At 44.6% G+C, this 24,654-nt stretch overlaps 1 long non-coding RNA gene across 1 annotated transcript; it reads right to left on the minus strand.

Moving 5' to 3' along the window:
• Positions 1 to 12,949: 12,949 nt before the first annotated feature.
• LOC127447967 (uncharacterized) lies at positions 12,950 to 14,594 on the minus strand. The gene is made up of 3 exons (XR_007898442.1): positions 13,491 to 14,594; positions 13,287 to 13,390; positions 12,950 to 13,177 (listed from the first exon to the last, which is right to left on the minus strand). It is a non-coding gene; the product is annotated as an uncharacterized LOC127447967 (long non-coding RNA).
• Positions 14,595 to 24,654: the final 10,060 nt, after the last annotated feature.

Below are 24,654 nucleotides of genomic sequence, written 5' to 3' on the forward strand. Positions count from 1 at the left end.
AAGTGTTTTTGCCATAAATGGGATGAGAGAGACTGGTCTGTAGTGTTCTATTTGTGTGGGATTAAGTGCGGGTTTCTTCAGCAGCGGGGTTACTCGAGACTGCTTAAATGTAGTGGGAAAAGTGCCTGTAAGTAGAGATGTGTTAATTATGTGTGTGAGTGCAGGTAGGATGGACAGAGAAATGGCCTGGAGAAGGTGAGAAGGAATGGGATCAAGGGAACAGGTGGTGGGGTGGTTGGAGAGGAGGAGTTTAGAGACCTCAGTGTCAGTAAGAGGAGAGAACATAGAGACAGAAGAGTTGCATACAGGAGACAGTTCACCAGGTGCCCGCCCAGGTTCAGCGGTATCCACTTCACCTTGGTCAAGGACGAAAACACTGCTACCTTGCGCGGAGATCGCTACCCTCCTACTGAAGGGCGCGATAGAACCTGTCCCTCCGGCCGAGATGGAGAAGGGGTTTTACAGCCCCTACTTCATCGTACCGAAAAAAGGCGGTGGGTTGCAGCCAATCTTGGACCTGTGAGTACTGAACCGGGCCTTACACAGACTCCCGTTCAAGATGCTGACGCAAAAACGCATTCTGTCGAGCGTCCGGCATCAAGATTAGTTCGCGGCGGTAGACCTCAAGGACGTGTACTTCCACGTCTCGATCCTTCCTCGACACAGACCCTTCCTGTGGTTTGCATTTGAGGGTCAGGCGTATCAGTACAATTCCTCCCTTTCGGCCTATCCCTTTCTCCTCGCATCTTCATGAAGGTCGCAAAGGCAGCCCTTGCCCCGTTAAGGGAGGTGGGCCTTCGCATTCTCAACTATCTCGATGACTGGCTAATCCTAGATCACTCTCGGGACATGTTGCGTGCACACAGGGACTTGGTGTTCTCACACCTCAGCCGACTAGGGCTTCGGGTCAACTGGGAAAAGAGCAAGCTCCTCCCGGTTCAGAGCATCTCTTTTCTCGGTTTGGAGCTGAACTCAGTCTCTTTGACAGCGCGCCTTACGAATGAGCGTGCCCAGTCGGTGCTGGCCAGAAAACAGCGGTTCCATTGAAACTTTTTCAGAGGCTCCTGGGGCATATCACATCCTCAGCGGTAGCCACCCCACTCGGGTTGATGCATATGAGACCACTTCAGCACTGGCTTCAGACTCGAGTCCCGAGATGGGCATGGCGCTACGGGACACATCTCGTGGTCATCACGCCGGTCTGTCACCGTCGGCTCTTGGACCGACCTCTCATTTTTACGGGCAGGTGTTCCCCTAGAACTGGTCTCCAGGCGCGTCATGGTCACGACAGACGCCTCCAAAACGGGCTGGGGCACTGTTTGCAATGGGCACACAGCCACCGGCCTGTGGACGGGCCCGCGACTGCATTGGTACATCAACTGCTCGAGTTGTTGGCAATTCTGCTCGCCCTGCGGAGGTTTCGGCCATTGATCCAGGGCAAGCACGTGTTAGTTCGGACAGACAACACGGCAACAGTACCATATGTCAACCGCCAAGGCGGTCTGCGCTCTCGTTGTTTGTCACAACTCGCCCGCCGTCTCCTCCTCTGGAGTCAGTAGCACTTCAAGTTGCTGTGAGCTACTCACATCCCGGGCAATCTCAATACTACAGCGGACGCGCTGTCATGGCAGGTTAACCTCAGGGGAGAATGGAGACTCCACCCTCAGGTGGTCCAGTTGATTTGGAGTTGATTCAGACGGGCACAGGTGGATCTGTTCGCCTCCCAAGAATCCTCTCACTGCCCGCTCTGGTACGCCCTGACCGAGGCCCCCTTCGGCATAGACGCACTGGCACACAACTGGCCCCCTGGCCTGTGCAAATATGCGTTTCCCCCAGTGAACCTACTTGCACAGACCCTGTGCAAGGTCAGGGAGGACGAGGAGCAGGTCGTTCTGGTAGCACCCTACTGGCCCACCCAGACGTGGTTCTCGGACCTCACGCTCCCCCCCCCCCCAAATTCCCCTGAGGAAGGACCTTCTTTCTTAGGGATGGGGCACCATCTGGCACCCGCAACCAGACCTCTGGAATCTTCATGTCTGGCTCCTGGACGGGACGTGGAAGACCTAAGCGTTCTACCACCCGTGGTGGTTGACACGATCACTCATGCTAGGGCCCCCTCTACGAGGTGCCTGTATACCTTTAAGTGGCATCTGTTTGCTAAGTGGTGTTCTTCCCGATGGGGAAGACCCCCAGAGATGCGCAGTCGGATCAGTGCTTTCCTTCCTGCAGGAGAGGTTGGAAGGGAGGCTGTCCCCTTCCACCTTGAAGGTGTACGTTGCTGCCATAGCAGCACACCATGACGCAGTCGATGATAAGTCCTTAGGGAAGCACGACCTGATCATCATTTTCCTAAGAGGCGCCAGGAGGCTGAATCCCTCCAGACCACGCCTCGTTCCCTCATGGGACCTCTCTGTAGTTCTTCAGGGTCTACAGAGAGCCCCCATTGAGCCTTTGCAGTCAGCCGAGCTTAAGACACTCTCATTGAAGACTGCCCTCCTGACTGCGCTCACTTCCACCAAGAGGGTAGGAGACCTGCAAGCGTTCTCTGTCAGCAAAACGTGCCTGGAGCTCGGTCCGGGCTACTCTCACGTGATCCTGAGACCCCGACCGGGCTATGTGCCCAAGGTTCCCACGACCCCTTTTAGGGACCAGGTGGTGAACCTGCAAGCATTGCCCCAGGAGGAGGCAGACCCAGCCCTGTCGTTTCTGTGTCCGGTGTGCACTTTACGCATCTATTTGGATCACACGCAGAGCTTTAGGATCTCTGAGCAGCTCTTTGTCTGCTTTGGTGCACAGCGGAAAGGAATTGCTTTCTCCAAGCAAAGGATCACCCACTGGCTCATTGACGCCATAACTATGGCATATCACACCCAGGACATGCCGCCCCCAGTAGGTCTATGAGCCCATTCTACCAGGGATGTAGCGGCCTCCTGGGCCCTGGCCAGGGGTGCCTCTCTAACAGACATTTGCAGAGCAGCAGGCTGGGCAACACCCAACACCTTTGCAAGGTTCTACAACCTCCGGGTGGAATACAAGCGGATAAGCCCGGGATAGCCGGCCGGGTGTATCGCTTGCACATAGTGCCTTCCACCTCTTTTGAGCTGAAGACGTGCGGCATTAATTCCCAGTAGTGTTCACAAACTTTGTTCCCTGGTTGACTTCCTCCAAGCCCTGTGGCAGTCGAGTTTTCAGAGAGACTCGCTGCCGGCTCAGTACATGTGCTAAGAGTCCTGTTCTGGTGTAGGTGCTCCGCATGTGGCGGTTCCCTGTAAGGCTAACCCCATGCGATGTATATCTTCCGCTAATTTGTTTCCCTGTTGGCAATCTGCGTCTTCCTTGGGCAGAGCCCCTCTGCCCCAGTCTCCATGTTTGTAGTAACTCCTCCGCCGTTGGGTAGGATCTACCTTGAAGACTCTCCACATGGTAGGAAAGACCATGTGATGTATTTTTCCACTTAAATATCCCCCCCCTCTTTGGGCGAGGTGTGGTCTCCGCAGTGTCTTCCCCTTGGGAGGGACACCCCCCGACTAGACCTGGCGGCCCAGTCGGATAATCCCCCTTCTTTTTTAGGGAGTGGAAAAAAGAAGGGGAAAAGAGGCCACAACTGGGTTAGCCTGTCTCTATCTTTTGGGTAGTCGACTTGTCCTCAAAGGGCCGTTTGACACTCATAACTATGTTGGGGGAGTTTACGTGTCGACCTGGTGTGCTGGCTATGAGGCACACAGTGGTCTGCCCGCCACACGCTGCCAGTTCACGTAACACAGTTCAGCCAGTTGTGGCGTTTCGTATAGGGACCCCTAGTGTCACTACATCGACACAACGTCGAGTGAGTGACAGATAGGGAACGTCATGGTTACTTGTGTAACCTCCGTTCCCTGATGGAGGGAACGAGACATTATTTCCCTCCTGCCACAACGCTGAACTACCCGCTGAAATGGCCGGACCTTGTCTCGGCTCCTCAGCATAAAACCTGAATGAGTGGTTGCGTACCAGCTCCTTTTATACCTGTATGTCTGGGGAAGTGGCATGCAAATACCACTCGCCAATTTTCATTGGCCTTTTATCAAAGACCAGAGGTGTCTCGGGCTCCCAAGAGTGACCATCAGGTAACAGAGGTTACACAGTGACGTTATCACTGCACCATTTATAAGAGACTCATTCAGTCCTTGCGAAGTATACGCTCAATTCCCTAGTGTTTGATGTTACCAAGCTTACTAAATTCTACCTGATTCTTTGTCATTATACTTTTGCCTGTTTATTGACCACGAGATTGACTCAAGCCCGTTTATGTCTGTTCGCCGATCATCTGACCTTCTGCCTGTACTCATTATTGGATTTTACCTGTTGTCTGTATTGGATTACTACCTAATCTTCATTAAAACTGCCCTACTGCACTTGCATCCTACTCTCCTGGTGATCTATCTGACAATATTGCATCCTTTCAATACACTTTTTACCTGCTGATCGCCCTGTAGTGAGAATCATGAAAAGCAGCAGCAGAGTTTTCAACATTGCTATGATCCAGACTCCTAATGAAGAGAAAAAAGATATGATCAGTCATGATGAAAAGTAAAAGATTCAGATAAAGAATAGCCTATCAACAGGTATGAGGACTGACCTGGTCACTCCAACTGAATGCTGCTGAAGTTTCCGAACAGCTCTAAGAACAGCAACAATTTTGCAGTTTTATACTCTTTTAGATGTTGTCATAATCAGATTAGGACCCATTCTGTGGAATACATCAACTATTTAAATTCATGGAAAGAGTAAATTAAGCAAGCTGATACTATTACTGTTTACAAAAGAAAAATAAAATATCTCAACATTAGTATAACACTATATGGCAAAGGAGAACAACAAGAGGGAAAAGTGAAAAGATCACTAATAAATAACATAGAAGAAACTTAATGTAACTAAAACATTCTTTTTCTGACACAGCATCATGTTGTACAAATAACAGAAATTAAAATATTAATATAAATTTGATTACAAAAATGTATATAAGTTAACAATACAAGTTATTAATGAACATAATATTCTATTGACCATTTAGATACTATAATTTGTGCAATGCTCCTCTACTCATGACCAACAAAACTAAAATTCGCTAAGAAAAATGGTCACTTGAAAGGATTTCTTTTAATCCAATAAGATGAACATTTTACTCAAATGCAATTAATATTTAATAATAGAGAATACTTACAACCTTTTAATTTTGAATTATGTGCTGCTATTTATGCAGATGAAAAACAAAAACAAAGAAAGAGCAAAAATACAAAGACTTTTACATGCCAAACGTCCTGTATCTTTCACACTGTAATGTTCAAAAACATACTGTTATTTTCACAAAATCCTTACTGCATAGGCTTTCTGATATTCTCATTTTAATGCCTGTTCTTAGCCTTGCCTCTAAGGGGAAATAGACAGCTGAACACTCAGTGGAATTCTAGTCTACTGGTCTGACAAGTACTTGATGACTAGTACTAGTCCAATAAACATTATTCCAATAACATGGGCACACTGGCCCCATTCAGAATGGAAAATAAGCATACTGCTAATGCATATTGTGTATTATATATACTACTTTTTTAGAAGTAGTATGTGAAACACTATGCAACACAAGATTTATGTGAAATTGTTATCTAAGAATTCATCAACCAAGTCTATTTGATCACCCACTCTTTGACTACCAGAAAATATTTTTACAAGATAGCTCAAAATAATTATTTCAATAAGATGCCCAACTGGTTTAATAGGTACATTTACTGGAGTTGTGACCAAGCACCAATGTTATGAACTCTGTTAAACCATCTTTCTTTAACCTTCATCTGTTGTCAATAAAGGGAATCGTCACTTAATATACAGTAATTTTATTTATTTTTCTACATTTTAAAGGCATTTATTATTGTTAACGTTGACATTTTGTTTTACACCTTTTTCTGGTCCGTTTTGTAATTTATTTCCAAAATGCTTCACAAAACACCCTTCAAATATTAATCTTATGCTTCAAGAGATGAGTCTCTTAAGCTGCGTTCACACTGCCAGTGACTTTGTCGCTGTATATTGCCAGTGGCTGGCAGTTAGGCTGCTAGTGGTATGTATGGAGAGTCCTTTTCTCCATCTTTCCGTTACTGCAGGAGCTGAGAGAGAGAAGGATCATGTGATCTCCACCATCTTCTCTTGTATTGGCTGTCGTTTTAACTTTGCATAAAGTTAAACATTTCTCAACTTTGTCGTATTGCTGGACACGCCCATATCCGGTCGCCAATGGTCGCCGTTGCTCGTGTCGCCGGAAGTCGCCAGCTCTCATTGAAAATGAATGAGATGAGGTCGTTTTGTCGCTGCGTCTCACTGGCAGAGTGAACACAGCTTATGTCACAGCATACTGTATATCAATTAAAAATTTATTTAAATGTCCAAAATACATTTTGAATCCATGATTCCTTTGAACAGTCTTTCAAATTAGCATTTTGTATCGTTAAAATGCCATGGATGGTAAAGATAAACAAATGAATGAAACAAAACACTGCTGTACACATACACAACCTCTGTTGATTTTCACCAACATTTCCTTGTTTTTGACCACTTTTAGCAAGAACCAGAACAGAACACAAACAGACAACTCATGCATATTCTGAAACACTTCTTTCTTGTGACCAAACTTTCATAGGAAACACTTTACATTAAGGTTCCCTTTGTAAAGGGTTTATAAAGGGGTTTATTAATGACTAACAACTCATCTACAAATGCATTATAAATCATTTATGCAGTTATAACAACATTAATAAAAAGGGTGACTTTCATGTAAACTTGCCAAATAGTTAACCAATTTAAACTCACTTGTTATAAATGCTTACTAAATGTACTTATTAATACTTATTTTAATCACAATCATGAAACGTCATAATTCATTATTTATGTCATGATGCAGCAAAAATAGATTATTATAGAGAGAATAAAGTGTTGTGTTGTATTCATTACTCTAATGTCTTGACTCGTGTCACTTTGCTTGTCGAGTTGGTAACAAAATTATGCCGCTACTCAGAGAGGTGCCCTACATATCAAAGTTAGAATATCACAGCCAAACACCTTTCAGGTCTTCATGCTCATCCACGGCAATAATGTATACCTGTAACTTTGATTTCTCTCACTTATTAAAAGTATATCTATATTCTTTATTTCCCTTCATTTTGTTGGTCAATTATGAATTAAGTAACAAAATCTGTACCTTGTAATACAAGTCTTAATTTAAGGTGGATTTACAAACTTATTTAGCAACCTTAGTCAATGACTTACCAACATTAATAAGCTATGAAAGTGTACTGTAATGTAAAGTGGACACCCGTGAACAATTTATTCATGACTTACCAACATTAATAAGCTATGAAAGTGTACTGTAATGTAAAGTAGACACCCGTGGACCATTTATTAATGACTAACGAACATTAATAAGCTAGGAAAGTGTACCTGTAATGTAAAGTAGACACCCGTTAACCATTTATTAATGACTTACCAACATTTATAAGCTATGAAAGTGTACCTTAATGTAAAATGGACAACTGTGAACCATTTATTAATGACTTACCAACATTAATAAGCTATGAAAGTGTACCGTAATGTAAAGTGGACAACTGTGAACCATTTATTAATGAATTACCAACATTAAGCTATGAAATTGTACCTCAATGTAAAGTGGACAACTGTGAACCATTTATTAATGAGCTACCCATATTAGTAACGTACAATGTGTACATTGATGTAAAATGGTCAACTAAAAAGGCAGATGCTATTTACACCCCAGTAGAAATAGTGGCAGATATTATTTGCACCCCAACCATGGTGCAAATAGTGTCAGATACTAATTGCACCCATACTTAAGTACTAACATAGAGTATATGAGCATCACTGCAGTGTGTTCATTGTGTTTATTTAAAGTACCACAGATACACTACATTAACCCCTACCCCTAAACCTAACCTTAACCTTACCTTAGAAAAAAATAACCTTGGTTTTACTACAGTAACCATAGTTTCACCATGGTATTTTGTTGTAAATTTACAGTAACCACAAAATTAACAATGGTTACTATATTAACACTATATCACTGTATAGTAACACCAAGGTTAATTGCATTAAAACTATAGTTTCTGCCATAAAACAAAACAAAACATGGTTACTACAATATTACTATAGTAATACAGTGATGCAATCTACCCACAAGCAATGCCAAGCTGCAAGAACGAATGCGATCCTGATCAAACCATTCTCTGCACTCCCCGACATTCACTATGAAATGCTATGAAATCAACATTTACATTCATTTTTCAAAATCAAAATCAAATCAAATCACTTTATTGTCACACAGCCATATACACAAGTGCAATGGTGTGTGAAATTCTTGGGTGCAGTTCCGATCAACATAGCAGTCATGACAGTGATGAGACAGTACCAATTTACAATAACATCAAATTAAAACAGCACAATTTAAACATCTGATATACACATAATTACACTCAACAATATACAAATAATAGCACACACTGTACAGTATACAATACGCACTATATAGATACACATTATTTAATAAAAAAATATAATAATAATATATAAAAAAGTATATATAGAATGTACAGTATTGTACTGTATTGACATTCAGGCTGTCGGTTGATAGTCAGTTGTTAAGAGAGAATATAATATAATAATAATATAATTTATGACAGTCCGGTGTGAGATAAGAGTAAGGGTAATAAAGTGCAGTGATGATGAATTTTGATCGTGGGAGATCAAGAGTTCAGAAGTCTGATTGCTTGGGGGAAGAAGCTGTCATGGAGTCGGCTGGTGTGGGTCCTGATGCTGCGATACCGCTTACCTGATGGTAGCAGTGAGAACAGCCCATGGCTCGGGTGGCTGGAGGCTCTGATGATCCTCCGAGCTTTTTTCACACACCGCCTTGTATATATTTCCTGGAGGGAGGGAAGCTCACCTCCGATGATGTGTCTGGCAGTTCGCACCACCCTTTGCAGTGCTTTGTGGTTGTGGGCGGTGCTATTGCCGTACCAGGCAGAGATGCAGCCAGTCAGGATGCTCTCTACAGTGCAGGTGTAGAACCGTGTGAGGATGTGGCGGTTCATTCCAAACTTCCTCAGCCATCTCAGGAAGAAGAGGCACTGATGAGCCTTCTTCACAACGACTTCAGTGTGGATGGACCATGTGAGTTCCTCAGTGATGTGGACACCCAGGAACTTGAAGCTGCTGACTCTCTCCACTGGTGCTCCATTGATAGTGATGGGACTGTGTTCTCTGTCTTTTCTTCTGAAGTCCACCACAAGCTCCTTTGTCTTACTGACACTGAGGGAGAGGTTGTGCTCCTGACACCAATGTGTCAGAGTGTGCACCTCCTCTCTGTAGGCTGTTTCATCATTGTCAGTGATCAGACCTACCACCGTCATGTCATCAGCAAACTTAATGATGGCATTGGAGCTATGTGTTGCCACACAGTCATGTGTGTACAAGGAATACAGTAGTGGGCTGAGAACACAGCCCTGTGGGGCTCCAGTGTTGAGGGTCAGTGATGAGGAGATGTTGCTGCCTATTCTAACCACCTGGCGTCTGCTTGACAGGAAGTCCAGTATCCAGCTGCACAGCGAGCTGTTTAAGCCCAGAGCCCTAAGTTTCTCATCTAGCTTGGAAGGCACTATGGTGTTGAATGCTGAGCTGTAGTCTACAAACAGCATTCTCACATAAGTGTTCTTTTTTTCCAGGTGGGAGAGAGCAGTGTGTATTGTAGATGCAATGGCATCATCAGTGGAGCGGTTGTTGCGGTAAGCAAACTGCAACGGGTCAAGAGAGAGAGGCAGCACAGAGCAGATGTAATCTCTGATTAGTCTCTCAAAGAATTTGCTGATGATGGGGGTCAGAGCAACAGGACACCAGTCATTTAAGCAAGTTATTTTTGATTGCTTTGGCACAGGCACAATGGTGGATGTTTTATAGCATGTGGGGACTACAGACAAAGAGAGGGAAAGGTTGAAAATGTCCGTAAAAACACCAGCCAGCTGGTTCGCGCACGGTCTGATGACGCGGCACAGAATGCCGTCTGGACCCGCGGCTTTGCGGATATTCACCCGTCGGAAGGATCGGGTTACATCCACTACAGAGACGGAGAGTGAACTAACCTCTGTAGCTTCAGCCGCGAGAGCTCTCTCCGCGAGGGCGGTGTTATTTCCCTAGAAACGAGCATAAAAAGTATTTAGCTCATCCGGGAGAGAGGCAGCGGTGTTCATGGCAGAGTTTTTATTCCCTTTAAAGTCTGTGATGATGTTAATTCCCTGCCACATGCTTCTAGAGTTGGTGGTGTTAAACTGTCCTTCAATCTTGCTCTTGTACTGGCGTTTTGCAGTTCTGATAGTTTTTCGGAGGGCATAACTGGCTTGTTTATGCTCCTCCACATTCCCGAAATTAAAAGCGGAGGTCCGCACATTAAGTGCCGCGCGAACATCGTTATTTATCCATGGTTTCTGATTCGGATAGATCCGTATTGTTCTGGTCGGAACCACGTCCTCCACGCACTTTTTGATGAAACACATTACGCTATCAGCGTAAAGCTCGATGTCGTCATCAGAGGCGGACCGGAACATCTCCCAGTCCGTGTGATCAAAACAGTCTTGTAGCATGGAATCTGATTGGTCCGACCAGCACTGGATCGTTCTGAGGGTGGGTGCTTCCTGTTTCAGTTTCTGCCTGTAAGTGGGCAGAAGCAGAATGGAAGAGTGGTCCGATTTGCCAAATGGTGGGTGGGGGAGGGATTTGTAGCCATCCCGGAACGGAGAGTAACAATGGTCCAAAACCCGGTCCCCTCCTGTGTTGAAATAATGTGCTGGTGGTATTTTGGTGCGACTGATTTTAAACTGGCTTTATTAAAGTCCCCGGTCACAATGAACGCGGCCTCAGGGTGCACGGTTTCCTGCTCACTTATACTCCCATACAGTTCCTTGAGTGCCCGGTCTGTGTCGGCTTGTGGGGGAATGTACACAGCTGTGACAATGACCGCTGTGAATTCCCTCGGTAGCCAGAATGGTTGACACAGAAGCATAAGAAATTCCAGATCAGGAGAGCAGAAAGACTTGATAGAATGTACATTCCTCTGATCACACCAGGATTTGTTGATCATAAAACATACACCACCTCCTCTGCAGATAGATAAAACTATAGTTTTTATCTATTATTTAAGAAGTATTAAAGGAAATATTAAGAGTAGAAACAGGAAATTGGAAGGGAAAAAGAGTGGGACAAAAGGCAGAATGAAACCGGGGTAGCTAGGACATAAGTACACATTCACACCGTCTTTACACCCCACCCCACTGCAGTGACACCTACTGTCGACTTTGTCGTATATTCCTGTGGTTTCTCCAGACTAGTGGAGTGCAAATAGCTGCAATGTGTGGCAGATGCTATTTACACTGGGGTGCAAATAGTTACTCCGTAAAGGAAAACAAATAAAACGCAACATTTTACACATACCTGTACACAACCAACTCCAGCTGAAATCAAACTTCCAATTTTGAAACTTGTGCAGAAATCTTTAATTCCGACTTCGCTGAGATGCAGGAGCATGATGCCATGTCAGTACCCAGGGAGATGTACAGAGTTAATAATAAACATTTACTTTGATTAAATAATATTCAAAAATAAGTCAAAGTTCCTACATTACAAGATAACAAATCTTGTTTAGCAAACGTTTGCAGAGACTTTTGGAGACCGACTTAGGGTATGTTTACACGACAACAATGTACTAAAACGGAAAGTTTTCCTTTGTGTTTTTGAAAAGTTTCACGTACAGACGACAATGTTGTCAAAACAATCCCCATTCACACGGATCCGCGAAAACGATTAAAAACACTGTATTATGCATGCAAAGCCAATAGTTGGCGATGTCAGTTTGTAAAGAAACACTACGCGCCTGCGCACATAAGCATTCTTCCACAGAGCGGTGAATACAAACAATGAAGATGGCGAAAGCATCGAGCAATTTTGTCTGGATGGACTATAAAGCACGCCACCTTTTTAAGGACTCCAACTGGTGATCTCATGTTGGTCTGCTCGCCCTGGATTTAGGGACGAAGTTCTCGAAGTTCATGCTTATAGACTGAACACGTAATACGTGTGCACATGACATCATCATTTTCACAAATTCGTGTTTTTGTATGTTTACACGGAGACGATAACGGCATCGTTTTCAAAAACTTGCACTTTGAAACCTGTTTTCAAAAGTTTGCGTTTTCAGGCCCCAAAACGCAGTTGTCGTGTAAACGAACAGCCAAAACACATAAAATGTTTTCCATTTTTAGTTGAAAACGTTGTCGTGTAAACGGCCCCTGAGAATACCACAGGCCTGATTACATCCGATTATATACCATTTTGGACGTTAGTGACTGATGATTTCTTACGTGTTGTGGCCATTTGTTGCCATGGTAAGTAATCCTCTTAAGCTGACTGTCAGGAGACTTTTTCACACCTGAGTCACATTTGCATTTCTCTACTTCTAGATAAAATAGTCACCCTTATTGGTCATTTATCTCAAACTGGATTGGCTGCCTTCAGATTTAATCTACCCCTAAATCTTGGCAACCATTGGGTCACTGGATACACTGGCTTTTATTTTATTGGTTACAATTTTTTAGCACATCCCTAAATCTTGACAGCTATTGGGCCACTGCATGCATTGGCTTTAATTTTATTGGTTATGCTTACAATTTAGTCCACCTCATCCCAAACAGCATTACAGGCCTTTAATCAGTGTTGACAACATAAATGTTGAGACAATAATTGGGTTTAAATGTCTTTATAAAAAGGAAAACATAAAATATACTAAATATAACAATAATAAAATATACAAACATCTGAAACACAGTGAGAGGCTTCAATTAGAGTTAAGTTAATGAACTGGCATCATACTCTTTGTCACTTGCCATCACACAAAAGTGATTATTCTCAGTATAGTGTGGACCTGCATCAAGTCTCTTTTGTAGCTTCTGGAACAGAGCTTCTCAAAGCTGCTGGTTTTACAAGCCACACTGGCCTCCCAGAGACAACATCATCATCTTCATCAGACATCATGTCCCCACAATACTACACATAACACACCTTTGTTTGTCTCTGTTGGCCTGGTCTTCAGCAACTGCAATACATGACAGACGTTTAACCACTGAAAACACCAACTTAAAGAACTCTTAACAACATATGGCTTAAAAAAGTTACATCAACTGTATTAATGATTTTAAACTTACTCTTCTCTCTCATTGCCACAATCTTAAGTCTCTCAGCTCTGCCTTTCCATGATGAAAGTAGGAATCCTTCTTCATCATAGCCTCATTATAAGTCTTGCAGGACACTTAAAAGACATAAAATATTGTTAATAAGGGAAAAGACTTGATAGTTAAACCAACATAAAAATGGATATTAAAAGATTGCAACAACAGTTTGAATGTTACCTTATATAATCTCTGAAGATGAGTTGAGTCTGGTCATGTGGGGAAAAACATTATTCTGTGGAAAAAAGGAACCTTTATTTGTAGAGATTATAATGCAGTTAAAATTAGAAGAAGTTTAACACAGTATTAGCATTTAATACAGTATAAATAATCAGTGTTATTTTGTGGTAACGCAGTCATGTAACACGTTACTTTAAAAATAAGTAATCTTATTACAGTTACAGACATGAATAAAATTACGTTACTTCAATTCCACATTTATTGCTAAGACAATAATATTAAGTAAAATGCATTTTAAAATGTATTACGTTCCTATGTTGGTACTTTTATATGGGTTGCTGTGTCAGCTAATGAGCATGCGCTATAACAAACCACCATGGCATAGAGTACAGTATCAAGGCGATGGCAGATGAGTGAGTGGAGTTACTATGGACGCAACGGAGTGTAGTTGTTTATTCAAATTGAAAACGAAAGTGAAGTGTTTCAAGTTTTCATCCGCTCACAATCAATCTCAGTGAGCTGTGTCAGCATGCTCCCAGCCCTGGCTGAGGCACGCAAGGCAACAAATCCCCCTCAAATCTCCATGCTCTACCCCATCATCACGAGCCTCCTTCGTGTCCCTCTGCAGCTGCCGCGGGAGGAGAGGTGATCGGCTTCCGGTGTATATGGAAAACAGCGCTCGTTCCCGTCTGACCGTGAGATATATCGCTCACAAGGTGGAAACATTTGCAGGACAGCGTCTTGAAAAGACATTGCTAAGCAAATGGCTCTTTTATGTTCTTTATGTACTGAACACAATAAAACACAAACACAATGCAATGTCGTTACAGACGTGCAAGTGATAAAGGATACTCAGTTCGTCCGAGCACAAGCAGGGACATAATCCACTCGCTGTAAAGATGTATAAACACACACATGCTGCACATGTACACACAAACAGACATGCATGCACACAGACATACATGATGCAACACACAGGCAAACCTGTATATGCACACCAAAAAGAAACAACAAGCATTCAAATACACAATGGTTTTACTATCAAAGCTGTCCGCAAATGGGTTTTCAGAAATGTTTTCAGTTCATTAGTATTCTTTTTCTGTCTTTCACATCAACACAAACACAGGTAAACAAGCTTACTGTACACAAACATGCCACACACAGAAGGTTGTAGATAGCGGACACACACACACACACACAACTGAAGATACTACTACAGCATATTTGAGATAAGTAAGATAAGTTGCATTTTTGAAATGCATTGGATCTCTTTTAAGTTGCTGTCTTTGTTGTATTGCTGTAATTTGGTTAATATTTCAGTCAATATTAAAGTACTAAAAGAGCTATAAGTGTTACATTTGTTTTTTTCCCTGCAGGTTTGATTGGTTTTAGAAAGTAACTTCAAAGTAAAGTAATTAGTAATCTAATTAGTGTTTGAAATTACTCTTCAACCACTCTGACCAGAGATCAGAGCAACAAACGTCTGTGCAGGTGGGGGTGGGGTGTTAGGTGGAGGTGTGTGTGGGGATTAGGGGGGTCAGTCATGAATAGTCAACAATGGGGTAGACCGGCGCTACTTGTTACACTTTTTACTCCAGTAAATATTTCTAGTAGGTTTATTTTTTCAAGTCTTTTCTGTATAGACACACATCTTAAAGCCTTGGCTGCAAAAAAAAAAAAACACCTCCATGCTATTGCCCAGGAAAAAGTTACACGTTGCAACACACTGCAATGACACACCAACACAGAAACTGGAGATGAACCCAGGTGCGGGAGTTTATTAAACAGTAAACAGAGGAAACAGGTAAGTAGCATGAGGTGAGTATTCAGGTAAGTATACAGTCTTATCAACACAGTCTTTCGTCAAACCAGAGAACATAGGCAGAAGGCCAATCACCACTAGGATCCACAGGTCTTGTATTTCAGGTACAATCTTTGCCAAAACAGGAAACATTAACTTCAAACTGGGTTTCAGACTCACAACATCCATAAACTGAGGAGCAGGTCAGTATTTAGAGGTATAATGCAAATTCAGAGTTCTCAAAGTCACTTATCTTGCACATCCAGAGCAGATCGTTGATAAACAGGTAAGTAAACACACAGGTAAGTTATTTTCCTCTGAAGCAGAGTGAAAGGTGAGTCCTAGGAACCTTCAACAAGGCCAGACACCGACTGAGTGTGAGTGTGAGGTTTAAGTGCAAGTCCAAACAGGGTGATGAAGAGCTGCAGATGTGCATGATTAAAACTCAGGCGAGTGAGAGCGGGTGACTGATGGTGAGGAAGCAGAGTGTGGCATGAGAGAAGGAGTCCGGTGGATCTGTGACAACCCCTTGGCTTGGGAGACAGCCATAGAGCAGGAACAGGATCAGGAGGCCTGGGAGGCAGCCACAGAGCAGGGACAGGGTCAGGAGGCCTGGGAGGCGGCCATAGAGCAGGGACAGGAGGCCTGGGAGGCGGCCACAGAGCAGGGACAGGGTCAGGAGGCCTGGGAGGCGGCCACAGAATAGGAACAGGGTCAGGAGGTTTGGGAGGCAGCTCTAGGAATGGAACGGGGTCCGGCAGTTTGGACACAGGAGGTGGGAACTTAGGGGGCGGAGCCACAGGCAGATCCAGAGCAGAGCAGCAGGAGTAGGGACTTGAGATCCCAATGGCGGAGCTGGAGATGGGTTTGGAGACGGAGCAGATGGAGCAGTCGGAAGAGGAGTCTCAGGATGAAAAGCGGGCGGAGCTGCAGGAAGAGCAGGAGTTTGAGAGTCAGGAGGTGGAGCTGCTGGAGTATCAAAAACTGGACACTCAGGAGGAGGAACTGGAATGGGGTCGGGCGGAGCCACAGGAGGATGGAGGATTTTGGTCTCCAGAGGTGGAGCAGGTAGAGCCACAGGAGAATTGGGGATTTGAGACTCAGGAGGTGGAGATAGTGGTGGAGAATATTCTGAGGGCGGAGCCGTGGAAGACTATGATGGCAGAGCTGAGGGAGACTCGACGAAGGCAGGCGGAGCTGAGGGAGGCTCAACGAAGGCAGGCGGAGCCAGGAGAGGCTTGAGGGACAAAGCCGTGGGAGGTCTGGAGCAAGGAGCCGGGGAAGGCTTGGACGAAGGAGCTGTTAGTGACTGGGAACTGACCTCCATGGTTGAGAGCACAGGCAGAGACTGGGAAACGACCTCCATGGTTGAGAGCACAGGCAGAGACTGGGGAACTACTTCCATGGTCGTGAGCACTAGCAGCGACTGGGGAATGACCTCCGTGGTCGTGAGCACTGGCAGCGACTGGGGAACGACCTCCGTGGTCACGAGCACTGGCAGCGACTGGGGAGTAGAAGCCCTTCTCCTCCTTTTCTTCCAGACAGCTGGGAGCGTTGTTACAGGGACGGTCAAGACTACAGGCATTGGCTCTGGGACGGTCGAGGCTACAGGCATTGGCTCTGGGATGGTCGAGGCTACAGGCATTGGCTCTGGCTCGTTAACCGTGGCAGGCATGGGCACTGGCTCATTAACCATGGCAGGCATGGGCACTGGCTCATTAACCGTGGCAGGTATGGACATTGATAATCTGTGAGGAATGGTCTTCATGGCCCAATGTACCGACATCAGTGGGGGATCATTCACTTTAGAAGATGAGTGCAGAAAATAACGAGGTAAACTCTATGGTCTTCGCAGCAAACGGCGGTGGTGGTACGGGGTTCCCGCCATAATCCACAGTGTAAGGGGAGAATGCTGGGAGAAGAGTTACCTTGGGGGTGATGGGAGTGACCTTCTCTGTCCCGTGTGTTGAAAACGGCGTGGGGTAATGGATGTCCAGCGTGGCTCGGACATAATCCGCAAAGGAAAGATTCTCCACCTCCAGAAGAGCTGTAGGTCTGTGAAAGTTTAGTCCCATTCCATAAATGGTTCTGAGGTATGAGTCTGATATAGTGGTTGTAGCAGTGAGTTGGTAAAACTTAGTTGAATATTCCTGGAGAGGAAGATCCTGCCTGAACAGTTCCATGAATGCGCCCATCAGCTCCATGTTCTTAGTGACGAACAAGGTCTGCAAACTTATGATTGTTGATAAACAGGTAAGTTACACACAGGTAAGTAGGTATACTGCAAACTCAGGGTTCTCAAAATCACTTATCTTGCACATCCAGAGCAGATCGTTGATAAACAGGTAGGTTAACACACAGGTAAGTTATTTTCCTCTGAAGCAGAGTGAAAGGTGAGTCCTAGGAACCTTCAACAAGGCCAGACACTGACTGAGTGTGAGGGTGAGGCTTAAGTGCAAGTCCAAACAGGGTGATGATGAGCTGCAGGTGTGCATGATTAAAACTCAGGCGAGTGAGAGCAGGTGACTGACAGTGAGGGAGCAGAGTGTGGCGTGAGGGAGTCCGGTGGATCTGTGACACACACACACACCCTCACCAAGACAGACATTTTTTTTTAGCCCTGTGGATGTATGGAGTTTGCAGGGCACACAGACTGACTGTTCCTACCTGTGGAATGTATTGTATTGATGTCTATTTAGTACTTAATCTGTGCAGTTAAGCCAGACAAAAGAGAAGGTATCAGTAGTAATACCACTCCGCACAATTGTTGAGATTTTGGCCTATATGATTCCTTAAATTTTCATAGTGTTTTTTTTTTTTTTTTTGGTGAAACTTTATTTTTCTGTTTTTATTACTTTATTTTTTGTTATGTTTTTATTATTTTATTAACTTCTTAAATTTGGTTTACTACTGTTATGTACAGTAAAGGCCTTTTCAGACAAAACGTGATGTGATAATGAGAGGTGAATCACCGGCAAATGGCCCTTTCCCATAGAAAGCCATGTGAATGACCGCCGTTACCACATTCACACCTTTACAATAGGTGGCGCTAATTGACAAGCAATTTTACCCCAGAACGGTAGGTCGCTCAATGCACCTTTGAGCTGGTATGCCCTCCGCCCATGACGGTCCATGAGAAGAAGAGATACTTGAAAAGCAGTTTGAAAAAAGAAAACGTCTCGGTTACATGAAACGTAACCCTGGTTCCCTCAGTGGGAATAAGATGTTGCATAACCACATTGGGATATGCCCTGAGTGTCACATGGGCTGAAGCCCTTGTACAATCATGCCAATTTATTGGCTGGTGGCGCTTAAGCGACGCCCCTAGGGAGCTACGTCACGGGCTCCATAAAAGCACTCGCTTTGGCACCATCGAGTAAGATTTTCTGCAGGAAGGCATGAGCCTTTGCAGCTGTTAGAGAGTATGACCAGCTTATGCAGCATCTTGTTCCCACTCAGGGAACCAGGGTTACGTTTCACATAGCCGAGACATTCCCTTTCGTAGGAACTTGAGCTGCGTAATCGCATTGGGAACGATATACATTCACTCCATGCGAACAGTAGCTGCCAACTGTCTATGACCATGTGGCAAGTGTATAGCGGTGCACAAGCGAGCTAAACCATCTGAATACAATTTTGAGTTTACTCCTGTTCCAACAGAGAGAACCTGGGAAGTAGGAGTCAAACCCTCATCCAAATTATAAAATCTAACAAAGGTATGCAGAGAGGACCACCCTGCCACCTTACAAATGTCTTCCAAGGACGCACTTCTAGCCAAAGCCCACGAGGGTGGCAATAAAACAGCCTTTGCTTGGATATGAAACACCCCTGTTGCGGCCACCAAAGCACACAAACAACTGTTCTGACTTACGTCACTGGCTAGTACGATCAACATAAACTCGCAGTGCCAGAACTGGGCAAAGCATATACAATCTTTCATGCTCCTCCGACTCAAATGGGGGAAGCCTGAAAATGAATAGCCTGCAAGTGAAATGATGTAGAAACGATCTTGGGCAAATAGCCCAAACGAGGTCTTAAGATCAGTCTTAAACACCCTGGTGCAAAATCCATACATAAGGGATTGATGAAGGTTTTATGCCTGACAGGGCATGCAAATCACCAACCCTTTTAAACGATGGCAATGCTACTAGCAGGGCCATTTTAAAAGTCAGAAACGTATCAGTGACTGTTGCCAAGGGCTCAAACATAGCACCCAAGAGCACCTCTAAAACAACAGATAAATCCCATAAGGGAACATAGACGGGATGAAAAGGTCTAAGCCTGCATACCTGGCGCATAACATGACAAGAGAATGTCTACCAACAGAGACTCCATTGATAAGCGATTGCTCAGCCGCTACAGCAGCAACACAGACTTTAAGCATTGCTGGGGCAACCCTGGCCCCAAAACGCTCTTGAAAAAAAATCCAGCACTGAACCGACAGGGCAGCGAACTGGTTTTTCACCTCGCGCTGTACACCAAGGAGCAAAAATACGCCACTTGAACATATAAAGCTTCCTAGTTGATGGAGCTCTAGCATTCAGAATGGTATCAACCACACATTTGAACCATTATTCAAAAGAGCGCCCCGTTGAGGGGCCATACCCATAACTTCCACAAGTCCACAAGTGGTGCCAAATGCTGCCCAGAGTCTGAGACAATATGTCTATTCTGACTGGAATCTCCCAAGGCATTTACTCCAGGAGAGAGACCAGAGTCGAAAATCATACTTGAGATGGCCAAAACGCGTCACTAACAGAAGCCGAAACAGATCCTCACGAATTCTCTGCAGAACTGCACCCAGCAGACTGATTGGTGGGAACACGTAAAGACACGTTGTCGGCCACTGTGAAATGTTCTCGCAGGGAGAACATGTCCCACTCTGAACATCGCTAGACACTGGCGAAATGACAGAACACGAACTGGAGACAGATGCGCCTGCATCGCTTGCAAATCCAGCTCCACCCCTAGAAACATATTTCTGAATATAGAAATAAGTGTCCTTCAAATCCACTGTCACAAACTAGTCCCACGGCTGCACTTGTGACATTATTTGTTTCTGCGTTAGCATTCTGAATTGACATTTCATTAGAGCGAAATTCAAACATCTCAAAATCCAGAATGGGACGCAAGCCGCCGTCTTTTTTTGGGGCCAGAAAATTATGGCTGTAGAAGCCGCATTCTCTCTGAGAAGGGGGTATCTCCTCTATTGCCAATTTTTCTAATAGAGAATGAATTTCCCGAATCAAAACCGGGGCTTCCTGAACAGAAACGTCTGTCAGAACAACCCCATTGAACACCGGCGGAACCCGCCTGAATTGAATTACATAACCATGCTTTATCGTTCGAAGTACCCATTTCAAAATGCCCTACAGCTGCTGCCAAGCCGACAGACGGGCAATCAGAGGGACTAATGCATGACTCATGCCTGCAGCAAGACCTGTAACCACTAGATGGCACACTTGGCTTACTTTTGGCAACTGCCCCAAAAACAGCTGCACAGCGGAGGGAAAATTTCGCTCCTCCAATACTGTGGTGGGTTGAAGAGAATTTTATAATGTTTTTGCCTTTATTGTATTTATGCATAAATGATGAGCACCCTGAATGTATCTACATCAGGGACACTGACAGAATAAATATTTTCCCTGGTATTTGAATGGGGGAAAGTGTTTGAACATTGGGGAGAATGTTTATTTCAGAAAACTGGTTCGCCACAACGGCCCCTGCATTCATTATTGGGGGACAACTTGTGGTGCTTATGTTCACTGTATGTTTTGTGTACACTTTGAATTATGATATGCATGTCTCGAAACCCTTGGTCATAGAGACAGGGGCCGAATTTGATCAGGCAGTTATAAAAAGCAGTCACTTTGAATGTATTTACAGCAGAGGATGCCAGATAAACAGTCTTCCTTAGCATAGAATGGGGAAGAATGTGCAAACATGGAGGGGAATTGAAAGCAAGCAGGCTCGCCACAACGGCCCCAGAATTCTTAAGGGGGGACAACATGTGGTGCTTATGTTCACTATGTTGTTTGTGTACACTTGTGCTTGATGAACATCAAATTCTATTATATATGTCTCAAGACCCTTGGTCATGGAGACAGAGGTTGAATTCGGGAAGCATTTTTTTTCTTTCCCCAGCAATCTACGGGGGAAACCTGAACCATATTCTCTTTGTCGGCCGTTCGAGGCATGTACAATGGTGAACTCAACCTGATACTGACCGAAGGGCAAACAAGAGAGAAACGGATATGTTTATATGGTCCAATTTCGTTCACTGAATAGGTTTTTTTGGGGGGGGCTCATCCTTCATTACACAGCCAGCTGTCAGGCTCATGTGTAGACCCATTTTTATCGTACATTGAGTTATATTACACGTGCCCCAAGACCCTTGGTCATGGAGGCAGAGGTAAAACTCAAGCTGAAATATTCAATGCTCGTTCGCCAGGTTAAATTACAGGGAGACTGAGCTAAATTGGTGTACTAAAAAAACATGTTTGAACTAAACCAGTCCCAACATATAATGGGGGAACAATGCGTAGTACCCAGATAGCGCGAAACACCCTCACAAAAAAAAAAGCATCGCCTTGACCAACTCATTCCCCAGCGCGAGCCGCGGTGGGGGGAAATGAGGGAAATTCCAAACAGAGCCGATATTAGCTCAAAGTATTCCTTAAAGGTGCACTCAGTGATTCCTGAGAAACAATGTTGATATTGGAACTCAACTGCCAAAACAAACACACCCCCTCCATTCAGTGCACCTTTGGAAGCTCTGCCCCCCAAATTCAGTAAGTTCCTGCTGCTAAGATAACTTGCAGAGAAGATAAGATGGTTTAACGTACACCAGCTCCAGACACTCACAACTCTCCTGCTTCTAAATCTAACATCACAACAACAGCATATGTGGGTTCTGTGAAACATAGCATAATTTATGTTACCCACCTATCATGAAGAACAGAGCAACTTCTGCATCCGTCTTCAAGCCTTTTACCACTCGGAGGTCTCTCCACCACTGAAAAGCCTTGTCGATGTTGACGCGGCTCCTAGCCATCGACTTATCATAATCCTTCTTTTTTAGTTTATATTCGTCTGACCTTTTTCTCTTGGTCTGTTTCTCAGCCATTTGTCCTCCTTGGAATATAGAAAGTTCGCATCAGCCAGATTTGCCGTCGTTATTATAATGAATTTCCCTCTCGCTCTGCCCCACCCTCCATCCTGTGTACGTGCAAGAACCACCCCCTGTTGCTGATTGGCTGGAGTAGTGTTGTGTGGATTGGTCTGATCCACTTTGTTTTTATCCCATTTACAGAGCCAGGGCTGTGTACAAATACTAAAATCAGCAAAAAAAGAAATCCAAATAACTTTACAGATCTTTATTGTAAAGGGTTTAAACAATGTATCCATGCTTGTTCAATGAACCATAAACAATTAATGAACATGCACCTGTGGAACGGTCGTTAAGACACTAACAGCCTGGGTAGCTCAGTGGTAAAAGACGCTGGCTACCACCCCTGGAGTTCGCTAGTTCGAATCCCACGGCGTGCTGAGTGACTCCAGCCAGGTCTCCTAAGCAACCAAATTGGCCCAGTTGCTAGGGAGGGTAGAGTCACATGGAGTAACCTCCTCGTGGTCGTTATAATGTGGTTCGTTCTCGGTGGGGCGCGTGGTGAGTTGAGTGCAGATGCCACGGTGGATGGCGTGAAGCCTCCACACGCGCTATGTCTCCGTGGCAACACGCTCAACAAGCCACGTGATAAGATGCACTGGTTGCTGGTCTCAGATGCGGAGGCAAATGGGAGTCGTCCTCTGCCACCCGGATTGAGGCGAATCACTACGCGACCACGAGGACTTAAAAGCGCACTGGGAATTGGGCATTCCAAATTGGGTGAAAAAGGGGGAAAATCCACAACAAAAAAAAAAAAGACACTAACAGCTTACAGATGGTAGGCAATTAAGGTCACTGTAATAAAAACTTAGGACACTAAAGAGACCTTTCTACTGACTCTGAAAAACACCAAAATAAATATGCCCAGAGTCCCTGCTCATCTGTGTGAACGTGCCTTAGGCATGCTGCATGGAGGTATGAGGACTGCAGTTGTGGCCAGGGCAATAAATTGCTATGTCTGTAATGTGAGACGCCTAAGACAGCGCTACAGGGAGACAGGAAGGACAGCTGATCATCCTCACAGTGGCAGACCACGTGTAACAACACATGCACAGGATCGGTACAACTGAATATCACACCTGTGGGACAGGTACAGGATGGCAACAACAACAACTGCCCAAGTTACACCAGGAACACACAATCCCTCCATCAGTGCTCAGACTGTCCGCAATATGCTGAGAGAGGCAGGACTGAGGGCTTGTAGACCTGTTGTAAGGCAGGTCCTTACCAGACATCACCAGCATCAACGTCGCCTATGGGCACAAATCCACCTTCGCTGGACCAGACAGGACTGGCAAAAAGTGCTCTTCACTGACAAGTCTCTGTTTTGTCTCACCAGGGGTGATGGTCAGACTCACGTTTATCGTCGAAGGAATGAGCATTACACTGAGGCCTGTACTTTGGAGCAGGATCGATTTGGAGGTGGAGGGTCCATCATGGTCTTGGGTGGTGTGTCACAGCATCATCGGACTGAGCTTGTTGTCATTGCAGGCAATCTCAGCGCTGTGCGTTACAGGGAAGGCATCCTCCTCCCTCATGTGGTACCCTTCCTGCAGGCTCATTCTGACATGACCCTCTAGCATGACAATGCCACCAGCCATACTGCTCATTCTGTGCATGATTTCCAGCAAGACAGGAATGTCAGTGTTCTGCCATGGCCAGCGAAGTGCCTGGACCTCAATCCCATTGAGCACGTGAAATGTCCAGGAACTTGTAAGTGGCTTAGTGGAAGGGTGGGATAACATCTCAGATGCACTGCAGTATTTAATGCAGCTGGTGGCCACACCAGATACTGACTGTTACTTTTGACCCCCCCTTTGTTCAGGGACACATTATTCCATTTCTGTTAGTCACATGTCTGTGAAACTTGTTCAGTTTATGTCTTAGTTGTTGAATATTTTTATGTTCATACAAATATTTACACATGTTAAATTTGCTGAAAATAAAAGCAGTTGAAGTGAGAGGACGTTTCCTTTTTTTGCTGAGTTAGATTTTTTTTTTCAGCCCACCCACAGAACAGACAGCTAGCAGGCTGTGAGGAGATATTTGCAGAATTTGACAAAAAGTGTATTGGATTAGTACTACTGAGTGCACCTTTAATGCGATGTGGTTGGTTGGACTGAAAAGAGCGACGTCCATGCTACCACCGAAAAATCGAGCAGAGATAGCAGTGTGCGTCTGTTGTCTCGCCAGAA

Source organism: Myxocyprinus asiaticus, chromosome 11 (genome assembly GCF_019703515.2).
Source record: "Myxocyprinus asiaticus isolate MX2 ecotype Aquarium Trade chromosome 11, UBuf_Myxa_2, whole genome shotgun sequence".
In the NCBI taxonomy this organism is placed as follows: Eukaryota; Metazoa; Chordata; class Actinopteri; order Cypriniformes; family Catostomidae; genus Myxocyprinus; species Myxocyprinus asiaticus.